Raw genomic sequence first — 24,251 nt, 5'->3', positions numbered from 1 at the left:
CTCTGAAATAATACAACACAGCCAGAGCAGGGCTGAGGATCTGGCCCAAGATTTTTAGAAAACATTCCACACTGTGTTTTAGGAACCACTCCCCCTCCTCTACCCACCACACTGCTGTCCACAACCTGCTAAAACTGCAGTTTGTTCCTGAGAGCCTGATTTACTTACACAGCCTTAGACAATGGTGCCTGTACAAAGATGTGCTAATCCACAGATACACACCCTCTTTGTGAGGGTTGACTGTCAGTAACTTCCTGCTTGCTCTCCCCACCTTGCTGGAAACAGGTTAGGGCGGATAAAAGATGCGCTTTTTTCAAATGCTGGAAAGGTCTTTGAAGACAAAAGTATAGCAGTGAAAGAAGGTTTCATCTCCCATCAGCTAAAGCTCCTGCAGCTCATTGGAACTCTTCTTCCTATATGCTCAAGCGTCTCTTGAGGGTTCAGAAAGCTGTGCATGAATATGTAGGCATGCACAAGACAAGCAGGGCAGATGTTGCACTGATCTCTACTGGGGCATTTTAGATCACAGAAACTAACATATAGCATCTTTTCTGGCTGCCAATTTAATCCTCCCACCCCCTCCCAAAAATGTACAATTCTTTCTTTCTCTCACTGCAGTACAGAGCAGCTTGATTACAGGCTGCTGTGCTCGGTGCATCCAGAGCAGGGCTGAGGGCAACCTCCGAAACGTTTTATTTAAAGTGGCCCCATCAGCTGCTGTGGGAGGTATATCTAAGGCATGACATGAGGTAGTACTAGCCGTGCTATCAGGCTGCATTGCAGGGTATTCAGAATAAAAAAATAAACGCCTCAGAACTCATGAGGGATGCCTGATTAACAGCACCGGTGATTGAAGTCCTCAGTTTATCCCTGAACAGGTACAGTATATGCAGCTGCTGTGGAAGCATGTCTATGCTGCACTGCCAACGTGCCTCAGGACTGACTGGGAGAATCTGCCTCTAGGACTCAGAGGAAGAGCTGGGTGAAGTTTTTCAAAGAAAAAGGCTGCTTTGGGTCGATGGAAATGTTTTGTGAATTCATGTCGAATTGACTGAATTGTTTCGGCCAACCCCCTCTCTCCGAAAACACAATTTTTTAAAAATAAAAGGTTTTGTTTCTAAGTTTCCATCAATTTTCAATGCAAAAAGAGACCCCAAATCAAAACCTTTCATTTTGGGGTGAACAATCTGTTCTGGGTCAGACCAAAATAATATATTTTTTTCCAGAACTGCCAGAAAACAAACAAATAAACAAACAAAAAATTGGCGAGTCTCACAGCTCTAGTTAGGAGAGTGATTAGTTCTGTGCCCACTGGATCCTGGGTTTATCAATGGGACTGCTAGTTAATGACACTTCCAGTCACTTATCTTCTGGGGTCCAGGCTGAGACTAGACTCATGTCATAACCATACAGCTAAGGGTAGCCTAGAATTCCTCCTTAGCTGTAAGTGGGTAAGAAGCTCAAATAACCTGGTTGGCACCTGACCAAAAGGACCAATGGGGAAAGAAGATACTTTCAAATCTTGGGGGAGGGGGAGGCTTTGTTTGTGTGTGTTCTCTTGGGAAGCAGAGAAGCATCAGGTCAGAAAACTCCTTCTCCTATAAACCATCCTAAAAGTCTCTCATATTACAAAAAGTGTAAGTAAAAGCCAGGCAAGGCATGTTAGATTATCTTTTGTTCTGCTTGTGAATTTTTCCTTTGCTGGAGGGAGATTTATTCCTGTTTTTTTGTAACTTTGAAACTAAGCCTAGAGGAAGTTCTGCTGTGTTTTTGAATCTTTTGTTACCCTGTAAAGTTATTTTCCATCCTGATTTTACAGAGGTGATTTTTACCTTTTTTTAAAATAAAATCCTTCTTTTAAGAACCTGACTGATTTTTCTATTGTCCTAAGACCCAGGGGTTTGGGTCTGTCATCACTTTGTAACAAATTCATTAGGATATTATTCTCAAGCCTCCCCAGGAAAGAGGGTGCAAGGGCTTGGGGGGATATTTTGGGGGAAGAGGGACTCGAAGTAGTCCTTTCCCTGATTCTTTGTTTAGAGTAGCAGCCGTGTTAGTCTGTATCTGCAAAAAGCAAAGAATTTGTGCCTTGGGGAAGTTTTAACTTAAGCTGTTAGAAATAAACTTAGGGGGTCTTTCATGCAGGTCCCCACATCTGTACCCTAGAATTCAGAGTGGGGAGGGAACCCTGACAACTCATTTCACACATGGCATACCAAACAGCCATCTAGTGTCAAGAATTTTCCACACTGAATCTGAATTGATGTTCTAGAGCTAAAAGGATCTATATCCTGCTACCACGTCCACCCCCATGGCCTCCACCCAACCCCATGGCAAACAAATTTCAGGAAGAAGCCATGCTGTCAAGGTTCCTTCCCCACTCTGAACTCTAGGGTACAGATGTGGAGACCTGCATGAAAGACCCTCCCCTAAGCTTATTTGTACCAGCTTAGGTTAAAACTTCCCCAAGGTACAAAGTCTTTGCCCTTGGATTAGGTAAAACGCTGCCACCACCAAGTGTTTTAGACAAAGAACAGGGAAAGGACCACTTGGAGTTCCTATTTCCTCAAAAAAAACCAATCAGATTCTTAAAAATCAGATCTTTATTAGAAGAAGAACAAAAAAAAAATAAGAGAACAACTCTGTGAAATCAGAATGGAAGATAATCTCACAGGCAGTCAGACTCAGAACATAGAGAATCCCTCTAGACAAAACCTTAAGTTACAAAAAGACACAAAACCAGGAATATACATTCCCTCCAGCACAGCGAATTTACAAGCCAAAACAAAGAAAACTTAATGCATTTTCTAGCTAGATTACTTACTAACTTTACAGGAGTTGAAGGGCTTGCATCCTTGATCTGTTCCCAGCAAAGGTATCACACAGACAGACAAAAGTCTTTCCCCCCGCCTCCAGATTTGAAAGTATCTTGTCCCCTCATTGGTCATTTTGGGTCAGGTGCCAGTGAGGTTACCTTAGCTTCTTAACCCGTTACAGGTAAAAGGATTTTGCCTCTGGCCAGGAGGGATTTTATAGCACTGTATACAGAAAGGTGGTTACCCTTCCCTTTATACTTATGACACATGCCATTGTTGTTATAGGGCTCAAGGGTGGCCTTTAATTACTGGCACACGTACAGGAAGGTGCAGAATCACACTGCCCAGTGGGATGGCCTGGAGGGATTGTGCCTGAGGGAGGGGCTGCATAATCCATTCTGGAGCTCCTGAACATGCTGGAGAGCACACCCATTTCTACTCTTCTTTGGGTCCCTGTGCTGAACCTCCACTAACCTGCAGCAACCACGATGGTCTCCAGTTACTGTGTAGGCGGCACAAGGTGGAGAGACTTCTTCTACCGTCTCATTCTCTTGCACATCTATGGAGCAGCCAGACACAATGTGGCTCACAGGGAGCATGAAGAGTTCTCGCTGATGCATACCTTTCCCACAGAACTAAATGGGACAAAGACCTGCCTTCAGTGGGTTACCTTAATTGCTAGGTGTTGGTAAAGATGACGGTGAGTGGACATAAAACTTAAGTCTCTGCAAAAGAGCGGGAAGGATGAACGTTGCTGGTAATGGGAAAACCAACCCTTTTCATCTTCTGCCACCCTATTTAGAAACCACCTCCACATAAAGCAGACTGCAATGTCATCATAGCTTAGAAAGCACCATGGTTTTTAAGTACAATAGCTCCTCACAATGTGATACATCCCTCTTGCCCTTTCCTATTCTCATCCCCAGTAATACAAACTATAGTATTTTCAACAAAACAAAAGGCATGCAGTACAGTAACCTACACAACGCAAGTGCCTAGTACTGTGTGTGGGAATGCACCAAAAGGGTTGCATTAGGGATGCAGTGAGGATATAAGATTTTTAATAAAGCATACAAGCTGCTGGGGTTCTCCAATAGTCAAGAGCTTGCAGAGTTGCTAGACGAGAATGTCTCTTTGTTCTGGATGACATGTTGACAGATAGTGTGTCTTTGATAGCTCAGTGGCGGAAGAAGGTTTTATACTTCTATAATAAAGCCATAAAAGAATCTGACAATAGCTTGTACAAACAGTTGTGCTGATACCATTCTCTGTCCAATGATGACAATTAATGATAATGGTGAAAATTAAGCAAGGAGGATAAAATCAATTAGGGTGCAAGCGCAATTTAAAAACGAAACAAACAACGACTTATACAGATTAGAGACTTTCATGAATCCTAGTATTTTGGGAAGACACTTATTTGCTAGAATAAGATTGAGATTTTCAAAGAAGCCTATGGGAATCAGGCACTTAGCTCCCTTTGTAGTTCAATGGGTGTTGAGTGCCTAACTCCTTTAGGCTCAATTGAAAATCCTAACCTATATTCTCTCTTGTGTTATTATTCATGACTGTTGTTATGAACATTTATAACTTTCAACTTTGGGTTTAGAAAAATCAAAGCAGTAAGTGGAACAAAATCACAAACTTGCAGTTTCCTGTCACGTCCATCTCCTGCTTATTCCTTTGCTATGGGCATTCTTGCCTGGTTAACAGCAGAGATAGCTAACCACACATAAATACATTGGCCAGTGTGTTTTTGTCCCACTCCACTGACTGAATCATGCAAAAGGTTTATTAATCTGCTACTGTTGTTTAGCTCAAGTTGTACAGACTTATGTTTTAAGATCCAGAGGTCCCCGGTTCCTGGGGCAGGTTTTCATTTATACTAAGGGGTATTTTTCTGATTCAACCTTTTGCTTGTAAGCTTGTGTACTAGGCAGTTTACATAAGTGACTTACATTGAAATTTGGAAATTAGCTGAGTGTTCAAGCGCTTTAATTTGAAGTAAATTTCTTGAATAAGAACATCACTAACATTATTTGTTGTCTTACTGGTGTGATCCTCCAGGTAACCTTTACCTTCTACAAAATGGTAGGAAAAAATATTGTTATTTAGAAGTTCCAGGGGTGACACCCTGACTCCACTGAACTCAAAGGTAAAACTCCTATGGGCTTCAATGGAGCCAGAATTGCAACCTTGGACATGAAAGCAACCACACTGGTAATTGCTTAAACCATGTTTTGTCTCAATCTCGCAAACAGAGCAAGAGCCACATACTAGAGTACTTTAAAACAAAACAAAACAAACAAAACAAACGTAATTTGGCACATTTAAAATGACAGTACATCTTTTATATTTAGAGCATGAGAATAATAGTAACAAATAGGTTATGTTTTTTCGCCCTGGCTAAATCACAGCAGATAATTCCAGAAGCCAGCATTTTCTGACTCACTTAGCCCATCCTAGGCAGGCATAAACTATGTGCTAATGCAGCTGTTTGAAGGGGGGAAAGGCTGTATTTTCTCAGGGCTAGAACAAGGAAGTGACAGGCATTGAGATTTAAATGACAGTGTGTGACATTAGGAGCCACAATTAAAAGTCATTATGGGTTTCACAGTAACAAATTATCATTGCATGCCACTCATCAGGAAAGGATTAACAGACCAATAGATAGACCAGTGGCTGGCAAGGGAACCTGGGCCCACCTTCTACTCTGGGTTCAGGGACCCTCTAACCAGCAGTCAAGGTCTGTTTCCTTAATCTAGACCTTACTGCCTTTCCCGGACCCCTGTCCTACCTTCCTGGCTTTCCCCTTCCCTGGGTTTGCCAGCCCTAACAAACCTCCCTTCTCCCAGGGAATGACTGTAGACTTTTCTAATAGCCTCCTTCTGCTGCCAATTTGTTGCCTTTATAGCTCCAGCCAAGCTCGTTCCTCCCTAATTGTACTTCCTCACTCAGTCCGGGAATTACTTCGCCACATGATTCCTCTCAGCTGTGGCCTGTTGAGTTACTTAGCCCTTTTCTTAGTCTTCATTAGCCCTTTCAGGACAAGTGTGGGGTGAACACCCCATCATCCCCCCGAGAACAATTATATGGGTGAAACCAGACAATCATTACACTCTCCAATGACCTCACATAAGAAAATAATGAAAGACAACACCACTATATCTTCTGTGGGTGAACACTTTTCACAAAGCAATCACTCTATAGCAGGGGCAGGCAAACTTTTTGGCCTGAGGGCGACATCGGGTTTCAGAGATTGTATGGAAGGCCAGTTAGGGGAGGCTGTGTCCCCCCAAACAGCCAGGCGTGGCCCGGCCCCTGCCTCCTATCCAACCCCGCCCCCTTTCTTACTCCGGGACTCCTGCCCCATCCACCACCCCCTGCTCCCTGTCTCCTGACCGCCCCCGGAACCCGTGCCCCTGACTGCTCCCTGATGCCCCACCCAACCCTGCCCCCCCGAGATTCCTGCCCCCTGTTCCCCACCCTCTAACCGCCCCGACCCCTATCCACACCCCTGACCCCTGCCCACTGCCCCTGAACTCCCCTGCCCTGTATTCAACCTCCCCCGCCCCCTTACCGCGCTGCCCGGAGCACCGGTGGCTGGCGGCACTACAGCTGTGCCGCCCAGAGCACCGGGTCAGGCCGCGGCTCTGCAATTGCGCTGCCCGGCCGCCCAGAATGTTGCGCCGGCGGCGTGGTGCACCGAGGCTGCAGGGGAGGGGGAACAGCAGGGGAAGGGCTGGGGACTTGCCTCCTGGGCCAGCAGCTCAGGAGCTGGGCAGGAGGGTCTGGCACATCTCGCCCACGGGCAGTAGTTTGCCCACCTCTGCTCTATAGCTAACCTATCAGTTCTCCTCTTCAGAGGAAACCTCCACAACACCTTCAGAAGACAAGCTTGGGAGCTTAAATTCATTACTCTGCAAGACACTAAAAATCATGGTCTGAAAGACACGGTATTTATGGTTTATTACAACCCACTAACCCTCCATATTGTCTTATGGCCATAAGGGTATTAATAGGCCACTTCACCTTGAATGGTTCTTTAGAATCTGTGCTAACTACTTATGCTAAACTATCTATTTGATCTTGTATTTAACTGTGACACTCTTTAGTACCTTTTCAAGACCTGAAGAAGAGCTCTGTGAACTCAAAAGCTTGGTCTCTCTCACCAACAGAAGTTGGCCCAATAAAAAATATTACCTCACCCACCATGTCTCTCTAAAAGGTGAGAGGAGAAATATAGGGTATGTGAACACTGAGGGAAAAACAAAACAGTCGAGGAGGCAAGTCTCCGAACCTGACTCTGCAGACTTGGGCTCATAGGGCAACAAGAGCAGTGTATGTAGAGGTTGCTGCTTGGGCTAGAGCTCAGGCTCTGAAGCCTGCCTCCCCCAGGTTTCAGAGATGGACCTCCAGCAACTACACTGCTGGTTTTGGTGCTGTAACACGAGACCTGTGAGCTCGAGTCTGTTGACCCAGAGACTTGTTGCTGTGGGGTTTTTTGTTTGTTTGTTTGTTTTTCAGTATAGGAGACCCACTATGTCTCATTATGTGTCAGAATCTAATGTTATACTTCACACACTTAAGATAATCTCCATTTTATTACTGTATTTCACTTACATAGCATGCATGTTTGTCTTTGTGAAAATCTGAATATACGAGATATTAGGTTTGACATGTGTGATGCATTCCATGTCTGACTACTTATCTGCCTCTGAAAGACAGTGAGTTTGTGTATGTCCATATATGTGCACGGAAAAAGAACATGCCACCAGCTCTATGAATCTAGACACTCTGCTCATCAGTGGAATAAGAAGGCATGTGTTGAGCTTGAGAGCAGGGGAACAGAACATGCAAAGGCTAGCATGGTATGCAAGAAATGGATTTGAAAAATGGCTGGACAAGAATTTATAAATTGTTTTATTCTGCTACAGGATCCTGTAATCTGTGGGGATCTTGAAACCCTTCCCACCTCCTTTGTCGGCTGATTTGAAAAGGCACTCTTACCAGAATGTCTTATGAGACAGCAAAGTGTTTATGTTCTGGTTCATTGGTGAAATCTTTTCTGTTCTCCTATCCTGGGCAGCCCTCAAAGCACTCCAGTAAAACAAAGTTTGCAGATCACGGCAAGCATCCGGCTCACAAACATCTGGAGGGGGAAGGAAGAAAAAAGATTTTTTTTGAAAGCTGTTCCGTTCTCAGAAACCTGACGCTGGGCTTACATTCTTGTCTCTCTCCCCCTTCCCCCCTTGCTCGTCACACATTCACACCCCATGTATTATTCTTTTTTATCAGGCAAGACAGCAGCATTTGGAATAGTTCAAACTGGTATGTTAATCATCAAGAAACAACTTGTAATTTTTATGTGGTGGATCTGTACTTAACTGCTGAACACACATGCAAGATTCTAATATGAACAACAGACTATGAAACCACAACCAGCACGTATAAGACTGGTATCACAGAGATAGCTGCTTAGGCTGAGACTCCTATGGCCTTTCCTTTTTATCTTTGTTTAAACCAGAGATGCTGAGACAGAATCCTTTCCTTAGAGACACTCAACACATCCTCAATCAGATGCCATGGGACATCAGTAATATTTAAAAATTACTTTTCAGCTATTCAGATGAATCTTTAAGCTATAATGTGGTGTATATTGCTATGTACATGTAAGGCTCTTTTCTATGGGCTTCACCTTTAAGCATAGACTTTGCTCCTGTAACCTATCTGCAAGGGCATTCCCTTTGTGACACACCAAGATGGCGGCTTTGACATGGTGAATCACACAAACTGTGCTTTGTCATGGAGACAAATCTAAGTGATCCAGACTGAAAATACACACTTGATCTTTGTCTATGGAGAAACACAATATTGATCTGCAACAAATCAGGTTTCAGAGTGTGAATCTTATCAAACATGGAACCATAGATTTGCTCTCTGCAATAGTCGCAACTTCAAATCTGTATCTTTCAAGCTGCTATGATAGGAGTAACCTTCCTTAAAATGTATGCTTTTCAGCACAAACCAGGTGGTTTGATATAATATTTATGGGTTTCAGCCACTTGAATTATTACTGGTTGACATAAAACTCTAGAAAAAAGAAAAGGAGTACTTGTGGCACCTTAGAGACTAACCAATTTATTTGAGCATAGGCTTTCGTGAGCTACAGCTCACTTCATCGGATGAAAGCTTATGCTCAAATAAATTGGTTAGTCTCTAAGGTGCCACAAGTACTCCTTTTCTTTTTTTGCGAATACAGACTAACATGGCTGTTACTCTGAAACCTGTCATAAAACTCTAGGTATATACAAGTTTGGTCAGCAAAACAAGTTTAAACATTAAACTATTATGGTCTGTGTTATGCAGGAGGTCAGACAAGGTGACTATAATGGTCCCTTCTGGGCTTAGAATCTAGGAATTTATGATTTTAGAAATAAGGGAGTAGAATATTACACAAATATTATACCCCAACCCCAGATTTTACACTAAATCTTTTCACATCTTAATGAGAAGTTGTGCAGCTGAGAGATGAAAGATTGAGTTGTCCTTGTTGGCTGTGGGATGTTTGCCAAACTCTCCTGAAATAATTGAGAGTAGATGGAAAAAATTGTCTCACATTCTGGTCATATGAGTGATGAACAAGAGCTTTTTCTGTTTCAGCTCATTAAAAATTAACAACTACAAAAACAATAATGATCAGGACACATAATGGTCTGAGTTACTAGCAAACAAGCAAAGGAACTAATGAAAAATACACAGATGACATATTTAATCATGTTGTTCCTAAGTCCTTCTGCTTCTTTGCTGCTAGCACTGGTGTTTTTCCAATTGCCAGTGTTCCACTGGAAGGTCAACAGGGATTGTACAAGAATTGGCCCTGAATGTGTATTTGGCATTATGTATTCATGCTTCCCAAAACCAAGTAATAATGCAAGGGACATTCTACGATGGTCCCTAAACTGGGACACTAAATAGGAGTGCTTATAGAAGACATATGGTGTATACCAACACACCAAGGCAGGTCAGGCATTACTGTTTTTGACTGGCTGACTTGGGGACATGGATTTCTTAAGATAAATTAATTCCCTTGTCCCCATTCTCCTTCCGGGATCATGTCCTATCACACAAGATGATCCAATATGACCACAAGCCATCAATACTCATGAACACATACAACCATGAACTCCATGAACCAGACTCCGTGAACTCCCCTTCCTACTGTGACTATGGGGTTTATGGTAGTTTAAAGATGGCTGGGGCAGTTTGACACTATGCTTTCCTTTAGTCACTGTGATTACATACGTTTGGTCTGGGACCTTCAGAGAAGCTCCTTTCAGCCACCCACCCTCTCTATTTACTCAGGCCATAGCCCTTATTCTGACCGCGATTGTTAACTGTGCATAGCTGGTGCAATGCTCTCCACACAGTCAGGGCCGGCTCTAGGTTTTTTCCCCCCCAAAGCAAAAAAAAATTTGGCTGCTCCCCCTTCTTTTTTGGCTTTTACACATGTTTGCACTTCGCAAGGTTTTGGTTTTTTTATTTTATTTTTTTTTGACTGTTTAAAATTTTAAAAAATGAAAACAGAGAATTTGTAGTTAGTGAAATAAAACAATTTCCTACTAGTGTATTCATTTAATTTTAACAAAATCACAATTACAAACAATTTGGGTTCAACTATACACTGTAATGAAAAACATTAGTGTCTTCCGGTGCCCCAGTTTTTCATAAATTAAAAGAATTTATATGAACTGAATTTTTCTGGTTTTTATACTTGCGTAGTCTTTCAATAATTCAGTGAAATCTAAATTTTCTTCATTGGTACTTTCAATTGAAATTAATGCGAGTCCTGACAAATGATTTTGAGACATAGCTGACCTCAAATAATTTTTTAGTAATTTCAGTTTTGAGAAACTGCTCTCACCAGAAGCCACTGATACTGGTAATGTTAAAAGAATGCATAATGCTATAGCAGTATTTGGAGTGCAGTGCTCAGGGCTGTACATCCCGCCCGTAGGCCCCCAGCCCGATCTCAGATGCGGACCCACCCTTGCAGAGGGGACAGTAACCGACAGAGCGGCTAGGGGGGTGGGTCCTTTTTTTCCCCCCGGTCCACTAAGTAAACCAATGAGCCCCTGCGTGGGGCGGGGTGGTGGGCTTAGCGCGGGGAAGGGGTGGACTGGGGCATCTGCCCAGCACCAAGCCGCCCGGGGCAGCAGGTCCCTTACCAGCCGCGGGTCCTGCCCTGATCCCGGGCTACACTCTGCTCAGCTCCGGCTCTTCTGCCGCTTGTGACATGTGTGGCGGGGCGGACGGGGGGGAGGAGCCGCATCGCCCCGCTCCCCTGGTGGTGAGGTCAGGACCGGCTCTAGGCACCAGCAAAGCAAGCACATGCTTGGGGTGGCACATTTCCAGGGGCGGCATTCCAGCCATCCTTTTTTCCCCCCGGCCCCCCTCAGTCAACCAATGAGCCCCTGTGTGGAGCGGGATGCTGGGCTCAGTGCAGGGGTCCCGGCCCGGGGGCGGTCCCTGCCCTGGCCCCGTGCCGCCGGGGGAGTGGGGCGATGCGGCTCCTCCCCCCCGACCGCCCCTGCCACACGTGTCACAAGTGGCAGAGAAGCTGGAGCCGGAGCCGAGCGGAGCCCAGAATCGAGGCAGGAACTGCGGCCAGTAAGGGACCCGCTGCCCCGGGTGGTTTGGTGCTGGGCGGGCGCCCCTGGTCCGCCCCCTCCCCACACTGAGCCTGCCGCCCTGCCCCACGCAGGGGCTCATTGGTTGACTGAACGGGACCAGGGGGGAAAAAAAGGCTGGTGCCACCCCTGGAAATGTGTCGCCCCAAGCGCATGCTTGCTTTGCTGGTGCCTAGAGCCGGTCCTGCTCACAGTACTGTGTTCAGAAGGAGGAGGGGGTGCATTATTGTGCTGACTGTTGAGTACTTTGGGCTCTTTGTAGGCACTGGTGTAAATTACACCGTTTTACTCTGCTGGGGGTGGGATAATCAGGTATTGAGTTCCTACTGATGGGCCAACATTTTGCATATGATAAATTCAAAGTGACAGTACTCTAATGCAGGTATGGTATCCAGTGAAGAAGCATGCACAGATCCAAATTCTGATCCTGGATCTTCCAAGGGTATGTCTACACTGCAATTAAACATCTGCAGCTGGCCCATGTCAGTTGAATCAGGTTTGTGGGGCTCGAGCTATGGGACTATTTAATTGCAGCGTAGACATTCAGGCTCAGGCTGGAGCCTGGGCACTGGGATCCCACAAGGTGGGAAGGTCCTGGAGACTGGGCTGCAGCCCGAGACAAAACACCTACACTGCAGTTAAACAGCCCTATTGCCCAAGCCCCATGAGCCCAAGTCATCTGACACAGGCCAGCTGCAGGTGTTTAACTGGAGTGTAGAATTGCCCTGAGTGGCTATAGCTCTGTGACTCTCTGCAGTTTTGGTTCACAGGGGTTTGCTGAAACCTTTTCGTTCTTCATGGGGCATTTGCACCATGAGTTTTGCTTTAGTTTGGAGTTTGAATTTGAATGACCCACATTTTAAAAAATCCACACTTGAAGTTTGGCTTGATTGAACTTGACTAATCTTTTGGCAAACCTCAACCAAATTTCTATTTTGTAACAAAATCTCAAACCAAGCAATGTGGCTTCACAAACCTCTGCACAGTAGCCCCACTAGCACTCATATGAGCATCTGATGACAGAAGACCCAATCTCACCACCTTTGGGAAGCGACTCAACTTGTACGGTGCTTGGCTAAATAACCATTCCCCACCCTTGAAGACATAAAACTATGTAGTCATAGTGCTCCCAAATCGAACCAGCCTGAAGTGCAAGCATCATTCACAAGTTCTTCAGTTCTCCTGGGCATGTGTGTTACAGTCACACACAACTAACTGAGCTGTCAAGCTGTCCAGAGTAGAGCTGCTTTTTAAATGGCTTTAAAGAGTATTGCCAAGAAGTATAGTAACATTATTTAAAGACTTTTTAAAAAGATCCCTTCCCCTTAGTACGCTCTTGGCTTGTACTCTCATTTGGGGAAAAATGCTGCTATATTTCTTAATGACATTATTTAAAATCCTTTTAAGGAGCAGTTTCTCTTCTTTTACCCAAACGATTGATACCTGTGATAAGATTAACATTTCTGAGGTGGGGATGTGGAAGAAGACTGCTCCTTAAAAGGATCTTAAATAATAGGGCGGCAATATTTCATAACAGCATTGTCTAAAAGCCTTTTTCAAGCAGGAAAAACCAGTGGGTTCTCCTTTCCCCAGATGTACTTTCATGGCTTGTATATTCTTCCTGGTGTTTGTCCCACTAGCTTAGATGGCTACACATGGTCCCACTGCTGCACCTATAATTCAGACATAATGAAACTAATGGAATGGCACTGCAGCTTAAAGCTACATTTTAAAAAGCAGTAGGTGTGATTTAGCAATGTACAGTATATGGATTTACCTGTGCACAGGGATTTACAAAATGGTGCCTGGGGAGTTAGCTGCAGGACTTCCATTAGTTGCTTTGAAAAATGATCTTCAAGGACCACTCAGTAAAAAAGAAAACACCTGCAAAGCATAACTAAAAACAATATAGCAGGTCAATGGAGACTTTTACCTCTAGGGCACATGCTGAAGTTCTAGCCTAGAAGGGGTGGGCTAATCAGAAAAAAAATGTATTTTGGCTTTGAGTTACATGTGTACAAAGCAGAAGACTTCCTGCCAGATTTGTCAAGCAGGCACCTTTCATGGTACTGAAGTCACCTAACACCTCTCTGAACCCCAATAAAAAACCAAGAGAGAAACTGTGGACACATTTCAGAGTAACAGCCGTGTTAGTCTGTATTCGCAAAAAGAAAAGGAGTACTTGTGGCACCTTAGAGACTAACCAATTTATTTGAGCATGAGCTTTCGTGAGCTACAGCTCACTTGATCAATAAATTGGTTAGTCTCTAAGGTGCCACAAGTACTCCTTTTCTTTTTGTGGACACATTGAAATCAATGGCAAATGAAGTCAACTATTGACTTCAGCGAGGTCATGATTTCACCCCTCCTTTTTAGAAACTGTTATAGTAACAGTTCTCATGCTGCACAAAACTTACCAGGGACCATGTGTCAAATGAATTCACACAATAAAGGACACAACAGAAAAGAGTGAAGGAGGAAGCCTGGAATGATTTGAGATCATTTAAAATATATATAATGTGACTATTACAGTTTCATTATCCACTATTTCTTAAGCCAATTATTTAAGCAACAGAAAAATGGGAAAACAGGAGACCTGCATAGAATGAAGATAAATGTGGTTCTCTGCAATGAAGAAATCACTTGAAATAAGAAGCAACTGAACAGTATTGTCTATGCCCCTTTTGTGACATATGTGGTATGCTGTCATGAGCCAGCCATTTGTCAGCCACCTGTCTCAAGAGATGGCTATTTCTAGGAATATTGGTGCTGTGGCTAAGAACTCTTAAAACCTCTAAGTTATTATTAATTATTATTAATTATTATTATTATTATTTATAGTATTTCCATAGTGCCTAGGAGCCCCAGTCTTAGAATAGGACCCCACTGTGTGAGGTGTTGTACAAACACAGAACAACAAGATGGCCTACTGCCCAAAAGAGCTTATAATTGAAGTAAAGTTAACTGATTTGTTCAAGCCCCAAAGCAGCCTTTCCATTTGTCACTCTAGTTTTGCGTGTGCAAAATTTTGGCATAAAATCTCTCTTAGATTTGCATGCATGCAAATATCATTTGCATATACAGATTGGCAATACTTTTCTAAAACCGCCTCTGATGTTGAGGGGGTCTTCAGTTTTGCTTGCTTAGCTTTAAACACCTACGCCAAAATTTTCAAAATTGGGGGCCTGAAGTAAGGTAGCTTGAGTTAGGCATCTAAATAGGTGGCCTGATTTACTGAGGTTCTGGGTCACTGATATAAGTAGAAGCTATGGGTGCTGAGCAATTCTGAAAATCAGGCCAATTACTCACAGGCCAAAATATACTTTTAGGTGTCAAACCTTAGGCCTTGTCTTCACTGAAATTGCTGCTCCAGGCTGCTGTGGTGCCAGGAAAAGGAACTGAAAGCAGAGGGACTGTCTCTCCTGTGTCCTCAATGCTCACCCTGTTGTCAGCCAGGCGGCATGGAGAAGGAAACTGCCTGACTGGAATGCAGATGGGACAAAAGAGAGGCCTGGGAATATGGCAAAGGAAGTAGACTGGAAACTTGCAGCTGGGGAAGAGACAGATTGTAAGAGCCAGGGTGAGAGTGGGAGAACTGTGACTGACTAGACAAAGAGATTACTGGGACAAGAGGTGTGGGGGGAAGACTGGGACTGGGTAGGCAAGAAGACTAAGACTAGGATAAAAAGCCCAGTATAGTGGAGACTGGGGCTTCCTAGGCAAGGAGACTAAGATGAGGAGCTGGGGACAGTGAAAGAAAGAAGAGGACTGAGGCCAGGACAGGCTGGAGGGGACAGGTTTGAGAGAACAGGGCAGAAGATCTGTGGCCACAAGAGCACACTCCCTTCCAGAACCTGGAACTGAACTCTGAATTCCTGAGTCTCAGCATTCCTCTGCTGTCAGTAAAAGCTGTGAAGCCCATTGGCAAAGTCTCTCTCTCATTCCCCTCTAGAGCTGGTCACCATGGGGGATGACAACCTATTACTGCTACCAGAAAAATCTAGGAAGTCACACATAAAAAACTATGTTAAAAGAACATTTTAGTTGTTAAGTCAAGCACTCAAAAATGAGGAAATGCTAACATTAAGGCTGCCTGAGCAAATCAGACCCCTTGTGTGTTTCCACTGATACAGTCATTAATTATAGGATCCCTTACTATTTTTTTCCACAGGACTGCCTCATTCAGTGCACAGGCTGGACCTGCTCTGGGGATCAATCAGGACTGCAAAGTGACAGAAGCTGTTGTCTGTAGGACCCCTGCCTCATTTGTCACAGAAGTTGGAAGACATGTAGTGAATGAGGCAAGGGATTGCAGGAAGAGAAAGAATGGACTCATGGTTAAGGCACTTGAATGTTGTCCAGAATAATTATATTCTACCTCTGCCACAGAATTCTTGTGTGATACTGGGAAAGTCACTTAAACCAACTTTTAGCAGGTAGTCACTAACTTCATGTTCCTCATTTTCTGGGTGCTGGACTTGAGATACTGGGGTCTGATTTGTAGAAGCTCTGAGCACTCACAATTGCAATTGAAGTCACTGAGAGCTGTGCTTTGAACATATAAAGTGCTATATAATGCTAATTATATAAAAATCCGTCCTAGGTGTCTTGACACCCAGTATCAGTGGCCACTTTTGACCTTAATCTCTTTTTGCCTCCATTCCCCATTTGTAAAATGAGGATAATAATATATCAATATCCTGGCAAGGAAGTTGTGAAAATACATTAATTAATGTTTATTTCATTAATGTTTGAATAGTGTACAGTAAACATAGCATTTTGCACAGACAATTCCGGCATTTCCTAACTTTTGAATGTTTGACTTTGAAACCTTAACATTTTTAATGTAGTTTTTTATATGTAACAAACACACGATATAAAGGTTTTATAGGGCATGAGTTTTGAAATGACTGTGCATTAGCCACAAGAGAGAAGTTTCTTTTTTTCCCCTTTCTCTTTCTGCCTTCACCCCCCAAACAAACATTGCCATGTCACAGGAAAAGAGCAGGGCAGGGGAAAAAATGGATGAGGCAGTTGCTTCTCTGCTGGAATCATAAACCATGAACATAATCAGAAAGGGGAGAAACACTCAAAGTTATAGTAAGTCAGTCACATTTTCTGCCAGCTCCTGGCCCTCCCCTAAAGAATATGGTATGGGTTGTACATAATCTGGTTGGCAACACCCCTACAGCAGAAAAAAAGAGGCAAATCACTTGTGTTCAAATTTAAATGCACCCCACGCCACTGTATGATGGATTCTCCGCTAATATCGTTAGCTGCACATGCTACTAATTGTAGCGGCTGCTAATCCATCTGAGCAGCCAAAATGATATTAGCTTTCAATAGGATTTACATATATTCAGTCTTGTGTCTGCATCAGCAAGCAATTAAAATTTAAACTGTTGAACATGCAGCTTGCTGTAGTCTAAGTAATATTTAATAGCATTAACAATGCACTCCCCAATCAGCCTACGAATCTCTTTACAGGCTCATCAATTCACTAGCACCTCTGTGTGGCACAACAGGCATTCACTCTTATCCTAACAGCTTCCAGAGGAGGGCACTGTCATGTGAAACATGATCTAAAAGCCAGCTACACTGTCTGTGCCAGCAGAGTACTCTCTGTCTCTCTCATATAAAAGGGAAGGCGGAGGAGTTGGCATTTCTATGCCAGAGCTCAATGGGCTCAACAAAAGTTATTTAGAATAAAACAGCCATGAGAGTATGAAGAAGAGGTGCAAACAGGTGCAAGTGGCCCATGTAGTTAGCTGGTGAACCACCTGCTTTGGGGAGTGTTAGATAGCCCCAGACTGCACAGCAGTCTCTGTCCCATTCTGTCCTAGCAAATCCAGTTGGATCTCAACCAGAGATGTGCTGATCAGTGGTTATCTGTTTGTCTCCACCAACTAGTGGAAAGCTTGAGGAGTACTGAAGTACTGAGTACTGAAGCCCGGTCAGATGAGATTCTCCTTAAAGAACCAGATGGATCTTTATCAGAAACATATTTATTTGTAGATTCAACTACATTGAAATATTTGCCAATTCGTATTGTGTTCGCTAATTGTTTTGGTCAAAAGAAAAACAAAAGCAAAACCAAACCAAACAGAAAACTCCCCAACATCAAAATGTTTGTTCTGACACTTTTGAAACCAAATGTTTCAATTTTTCTGTTCAAAACAACTCTTCATTTTGAAATTGTCTTCAATTAGATTTAAAACATTTTTAAAAGCTAGAAACCAAAATGAAGCATTTAGTTTAGGGTTGACCAAAATATTTGTTTTTTTACCTCAAACCATTTTTTCTCCCAACTTTTTGATTCTCCGAATGTTTCAAAAAACTTCAGTTTCAGGTCAGCTTGAAATTTTTTTTAAATTTTTTTTTTTGGAAATGCCATAAAAGCAAAATCTTTTATTGCCTAGCTCTAATGGTGAGTAGAAAGGATTGGGCTGCAGGTATTTACACAGCAATGGCATTTCTATTAGTGACCTGTTTTTCCATTTTAATGGCAAATCCCAATGGACCTGCTGAGTGCGCGTGAAGTCCAGCCAGAGCTCTCAGGCTCAGCCAGGCTCCACCATAGCAGATTGTGAGGGGGGAGGCCCCTCAGCAATGTTTACCGTGTTCATTTATGGTCAACCAGCCCCTTCTTGAGGTAGAATTCACATGTGAGATTCTCGCATCCAGCTCCTTTACACCAGGAAAAGGGGTAGGAACAGCAGAAAAGGGCTCTAAAAGTTTGGATCAAGAATTCACCTGGTGCAAACACTGCAGCAGACAGTCATAAGGCTACCTTCTGAGGATCCCCTTTGCATGCCTGGGTGTAGGGGATGTGTGAAGGGCAGGGCTGGTGGCATGAGGAAGGGGCTTTCAGCAATGCAGTGTTAGTGCCATAATTTAGACAGGTCTTTGGGGCTGTTAAAATTATTCCAGGGGCTGCTTAAAACCACTATAGTCCATTTTGCTGCCCTGGACTATGTGTTTTATGGTGTACTACTCAGAGACACAACGAGGAATCTCACTGAAGCTAGAACTGATTTCCCATCTGTGATGCTGTGTGATTGAATCCGACCATTTATATAATTGATATTGCCACTGTTATACAACTGCAACAATCTTGTACAAACCTGTCTCGTCCATATATAACAGCAAAGGGGCAGAGTAGCCATGTTGGGTGAGAAATGATACCTCCCTCAACATTCCTAAGTGGCCAGTTGGCGAGATCATGATGGAACCAAGGATGACCACCAGAGATGTCTGAAGCCTGCTGACAGCTCTATCTAGAACTTTGTTTAAATTCAGAAGTCGACAAATAAGGGATTGGAATATCATCTGGAGCTCGCTGAAGAAACTGCCCAAACCTGCTGTCATTGACATCAGTGACAAAACTCCCGTTGTCTTCAATGGTAGCAAAAGTGAGTGGGACTTAAGTACAAGCTTAAAGATAAGCACAAGTGCTTGCCTGATTAAGGCTTCTTTCCTGAATCAGGGCCAGAATCAGGTTTTCAGTGCAACTATGATCATGAATTTGAAATGTGCTTTTTATGAATATTCTGCAAAATTTCTGTTCCCACAAACATTTGTATTGTAAACTCTATTCTAGAATATTCAGGGAGAGGAAACATAAAAGGGCACTCACTTAGTAGCAATGAAGTCATTAAAACTGAATGACTGAACTGAATCTGAATGAATATTTGCAAAATTCCTTTTATAGTATTCACTCTGCTCTATCAAATAGTAAATTTCATTACTGTAAGGGTCTAACACAGTTGCTCCCACAGTAACATATTCATCCATTATTATATCATTTGCTCTTCATTTTAATTGTCTTGGCAACAAAGATCAGGTCTCTCTTTAGTGTTTTATACTCTGATATATCAGCATTTAAAATGTTGGAAGAGGAAAAAAATGCCAACTCTAGGTGAGGGCTATTAGTGTTGCTTTTTTCAAGTCTCTTGCTATGTGATTTATTGTGTCAGTTAAACAAAACAGAGTTCATCTGACTTGAGACAAAGTAGTCTGTTAAGGAGACAGACACGTAACAGGAATATATTTTCTAAACATTAAACCAAACATATAGAGAAATTTGAGCAAGTCAAATATCTTTTAAAGGAATAAACCATTTCAAAAAGTTAAATTTCCACTGCAATAGAATAATAAATAATAACACTTAGTTCTCAACAGAGTACTTTTCATCAGTAGATCTCAAAGTACTTTGCTAAGAGAGGTAAAGTTATCTTGCTCCTTATTTTATAGATGGGAAAACTAAAGCCCAGAAAGGTGAAGTGACTTACTCAAAGTAACACAGTAGGTCAATAGACGAGGTGGGAACAGAACCCAAGTTTCTTGCCTCTCAGATCAGCATCAGTGTGATGACAAAGATCATGAGCACTGTGGTCAAGCAGTTAGTGCACGGGGCTGTGATTCTGGAGAGATGGTTTAGATTCCCAGCTCTGCCACTGACTCATTCTGTGAGCTTGGACAAGTTACTTTGACTACGTGGGCTTCAGTTTCTGCATCTGTAAAATGGGGATAAAAATGTTTATTCATCTTTGTAAAACTCCTTCAAACTCTGAAATGAAAATGTTCTATCAGCAGAAAATATCATTATCACCATCAATGAAGGAGACCTGCATCTGGGAGCAATGCACACTGGGGACCTGGAGACCGACGGTCACAAACTGACATGTTTAGAAGTTAGTTGAGTTCTCGGATGCAGAATTTGACCGTTGGCCTTCAGAAGGAAGGTGTGAGGAAGGAAACAGACAAGAAAAAAGATGCTGGTTGCTTGTTTCCAGAGCATCTGTTACAGTATAAAATATCCAAATGTTGGTCTCACCTTCTGGAGGTTATTAGGGGGCGGAATGAGACCACCTGGTCTCTCTGCTACAATGGGAAGGCAGGGATCAGCTGTGAAAAGTCACACCTGTTGCTTGAGGGACATGGATTCATCCAATCACTAGGGCCTCATCTACACGAGGATTTATCAGATCTATGGTTCCCAGTGGGTTCAGCTCCAGCAATGATACCACCAGTGGAACCTATAAAGCAGACAAGTCTCTCAGGAACTCGGGCTCTAGATGATAAAATGGCAAAATCATATGATCTTTGTCTCAGCAGTAGTTTCCATTGCTGCTGCCCCCAATGAAGCTGCAACTGTTAAGAATTACAGCTAGAGCTGGATGAAATTTTTTTGACACCCAAGTTTTGTATTGAAAAAAAAAAAAGCATTTTTTGGTTCCTGAAGCCTAGTCGTTGAATTCAGTGAAAGAGTCTAAAATCATTTAGTTTTGGAAAGAGTTGGAACGTTTCACTTCGACTTTTCGATTTGAAATGATGTTTCAAATTAACATTGGCCAATTTAAAAAAAAAAAAACACCAGAAAACACCCCAAATGGCTAATGTGAAATGACCCTCCTCCCGCCTCCAATCATTTTGAGTTGACTTGAAATGACTTTTTTTTTTTTTTTTTTTTTTTTGGAGTTTTTGTTTCAATGAAATCTTTCAGGAAAAAATATTTTGGTTTGAATTGAAATGGATTATTTTCGGATTTTCGGTTCGGCCCCCACAAACCCATTATTCATTCAGCTCTGATTACAGGTCCAGAAATAGCCACGGTCTGCTTCTTTCCTTCTGATCTGCACTCTGCTCCCTCGTAAGTTTCTCATGTTATTTTACAGCTATATGAATACAAAGGTAGGCATCTATAGTATTTATAGCAGCTTATACAAGATTGTTCATAGAGAGACTATGTGGGGAAATACCGTAACCAACTGAAACGGATATCCATATTTTGACAGGCAGAATAAATGACCCATGTTGAAATTTGGTCAGACAACTGGACCAGAATCAACACCTACTCTTACGAAAGTGTCTTGGAATCTTTAATGACCCTTGGTGATCAGGACCTTGGCTTTATATCTCCTATTAAAACTGTACTGCAGCAGCTCAGTGGCACCTAACACCATGCTGAAACAAAGATTAATTACTGACTCAGTGGGGTGTGAGATTTTAGTAGATCCCTTCCAACGGAATCTCAGCTTTCTTGTCTGCACAGTATTTTTTATACTCTATAATTCCAGTGGGGAACTAAGACCTCTAACAACCCCACAGAATCACAACAAAATTATGAATCCTTCATTTTTAGTGTGTCTTTGACTTTCAGCAGCCCCTCTCCCCAACCATATCAAAACAGTATTAGATAGGTTAAGCAAATAATGAGTTTTTCAGTTCTGTTTGAACCAACACTGATTTTTTTCATTTTTTCCTCACTAAAAGAAAGAAAGAAATTTCAAGTTGAATGAAACATGTTGTTCAACCCAAAAGAGATTTTATTTTGCTTTTCGTTTTGTTTCAGGTGTTTTTCACCCTTTTAAAAAATGAAATGAAACACCATATCAAAATGAACAGAAGTACTTGTGGCACCTTAGAAACTAAGAAATTTATTAGAGCATAAGCTTTCGTGGACTACAGCCCACTTCATTGGATGCACAGAATAGAACATATAGTAAGAAGAGATAGATATACATACATACAGAGGAGGTGGAAGTTGCCATACAAACTTCCAAAAGAGGCTAATTAATTAAGATGAGCTATTATCAGCAGGAGAAAAAAACTTTTGCAGTGATAATCAAGATGGCCCATTTAGACAGTTGACAAGAAGGTGTGAGGATAATTAACTTAGGGAAAAGAAAAGGAGTACTTGTGGCACCTTAGAGACTAACCAATTTATTTGAGCATGAGCTTTCGTGAGCTACAGCTCACTTCATCAGATGCATACCGTGGAAACTGCAGCAGACTTTATATATACACAGAGAATATGAAACAATACCTCCTCCCACCCCACTGTCCTGCTGGTAATAGCTTATCTAAAGTAATCATCAGGTTAGGCCATTTCCAGCACAAATCCAGGTTTTCTCACCCTCCACCCCCCCACACAAATTCACTCTCCTGCTGGTGATAGCCCATCCAAAGTGACAACTCTTTACACAATGTGCATGATAATCAAGTTAGGCCATTTCCTGCACAAATCCAGGTTCTCTCACTCCCTCACCCCCCTCCAAAAACCCACCCCCATACACACACAAACTCACTCTCCTGCTGGTAATAGCTCATCCAAACTGACCACTCTCCAAGTTTAAATCCAAGTTAAACCAGAACATCTGTGGTGGGGGGGGGGTAGGAAAAGACAAGAGGAAATAGGCTACCTTGCATAATGACTTAGCCACTCCCAGTCTCTATTTAAGCCTAAATTAATAGTATCCAATTTGCAAATGAATTCCAATTCAACAGTTTCTCGCTGGAGTCTGGATTTGAAGTTTTTTTGTTTTAAGATAGCGACCTTAACTTAGGGAAACTACTTAGGGATAACTTAGGGAAATAGATTCAATAGGTGTAATGACCCAGCCACTCCCAGTCTCTATTTGAATACATATTTAATCTATTTCCCTATGTTAAGTATCCTCACACCTTCTTGTACTGTCTAAATGGGCCATCTTGATTATCACTACAAAAGTTTTTTTCTCCTGCTGATAATAGCTCATCTTAATTAATTACAGGTTTCAGAGTAGCAGCCGTGTTAGTCTGTATCTGCAAAAAGAAAAGGAGAACTTGTGGCACCTTAGAGACTAACAAATTTCTTTGAGCATAAGCTTTCGTGAGCTACAGCATCCGATGAAGTGAGCTGTAGCTCACGAAAGCTTATGCTCAAATAAATTGGTTAGTCTCTAAGGTGCCACAAGTACTCCTTTTCTTTTAGCCTCTTACAGTTTGTGTGGCAACTTCCACCTTCTTTGTATATATCTTCTTACTGTAAGTTCCATTCTATGCATCTGATGAAGTGGGCTGTAACCCAATGCGCTAATAAATTTGTTAGTCTCTAAGGTGCCACAAGTACTCCTGTTCTTTTTGTGGATACAGACTAAAATGGCTGCTACTCTGAAATCTGTCATTTCAAAATGAAATGTCAAAACATTTTGTTTCAGAAAAGTGAAAACAAAACATTTAAACATTTCCAAACAATTTTTCCACTTTTTCCAGCTGAAACTATTTGCTAAATTCACCCAGAATTTGTGAATAGCTTTGATGCTCTGAAAAAATGCGTTTTCCCACATATTTACTATTCACTGAATTTTTCCTCCCAGCCGTATTATCAGGGTCACATCCTTAGCTCAGGTAAATCAGAAGAGCTCCATTGAAGCAGATGTCCACACTGCAGCTGAGAGGTATGATTCCCAGTGCAGGAAGACAGACTCCCGCTAGCACACTAATAATAGCAGTGTGAATGTTGCAGCATGGGTGGTGGCTCCAGTGAGCTACCCCAGCGCAAGCCCACCTGATGCCCCGGGTCCAAGTGTGGGTGGCTAGGCTGAAGTGCTGCCTGTGCCACAACATCCACGCAGCTATGTTTAGTGAGCTTGCTCAAGCTGCGCTAGTGAGAGTCTGTCTGTCTGTCTGGGCCGGGAATCACAACCTCCCAGCTGCAGGGTAGACATACCTGAAGCTAGTGGCGCTAGCATACCCCAGACGAGGCTCTTAAAGTATAAATCTTCACTTCTGCTCTGTGCGCTTGTCTCTCTGTGTATATGGCTCCGAGTCAGGCTGGACACCGGACAATGTCAATTTATAAGCAAGATAAAAGGTAGATGAATGGTTTTCTCTACACTTCTTTTTGGCTGGATTAGTCAGGCTCCAGGAGAAGCTGAAACTTGTCATTTTGTCAGGACCGGCTCTAGGCTCCAGCGAAGCA

General features: G+C 42.6%; 1 long non-coding RNA gene across 1 annotated transcript in view; it reads right to left on the bottom strand.

The window, feature by feature from the left end:
- Positions 1-7,777: 7,777 nt before the first annotated feature.
- Positions 7,778-24,251, bottom strand: part of LOC144263487 (uncharacterized) — a 223,814-nt gene continuing 207,340 nt past the window's right edge. Inside the window, exon 3 of the long non-coding RNA XR_013345822.1 lies at positions 7,778-7,968. This is a non-coding gene — a long non-coding RNA (uncharacterized LOC144263487). The remainder of the gene's footprint in view (positions 7,969-24,251) is intronic.

This window comes from Eretmochelys imbricata, chromosome 4, assembly GCF_965152235.1.
Source record: "Eretmochelys imbricata isolate rEreImb1 chromosome 4, rEreImb1.hap1, whole genome shotgun sequence".
Taxonomy (NCBI): Eukaryota; Metazoa; Chordata; order Testudines; family Cheloniidae; genus Eretmochelys; species Eretmochelys imbricata.
This window is presented reverse-complemented; position numbering and strand designations above follow the sequence as displayed.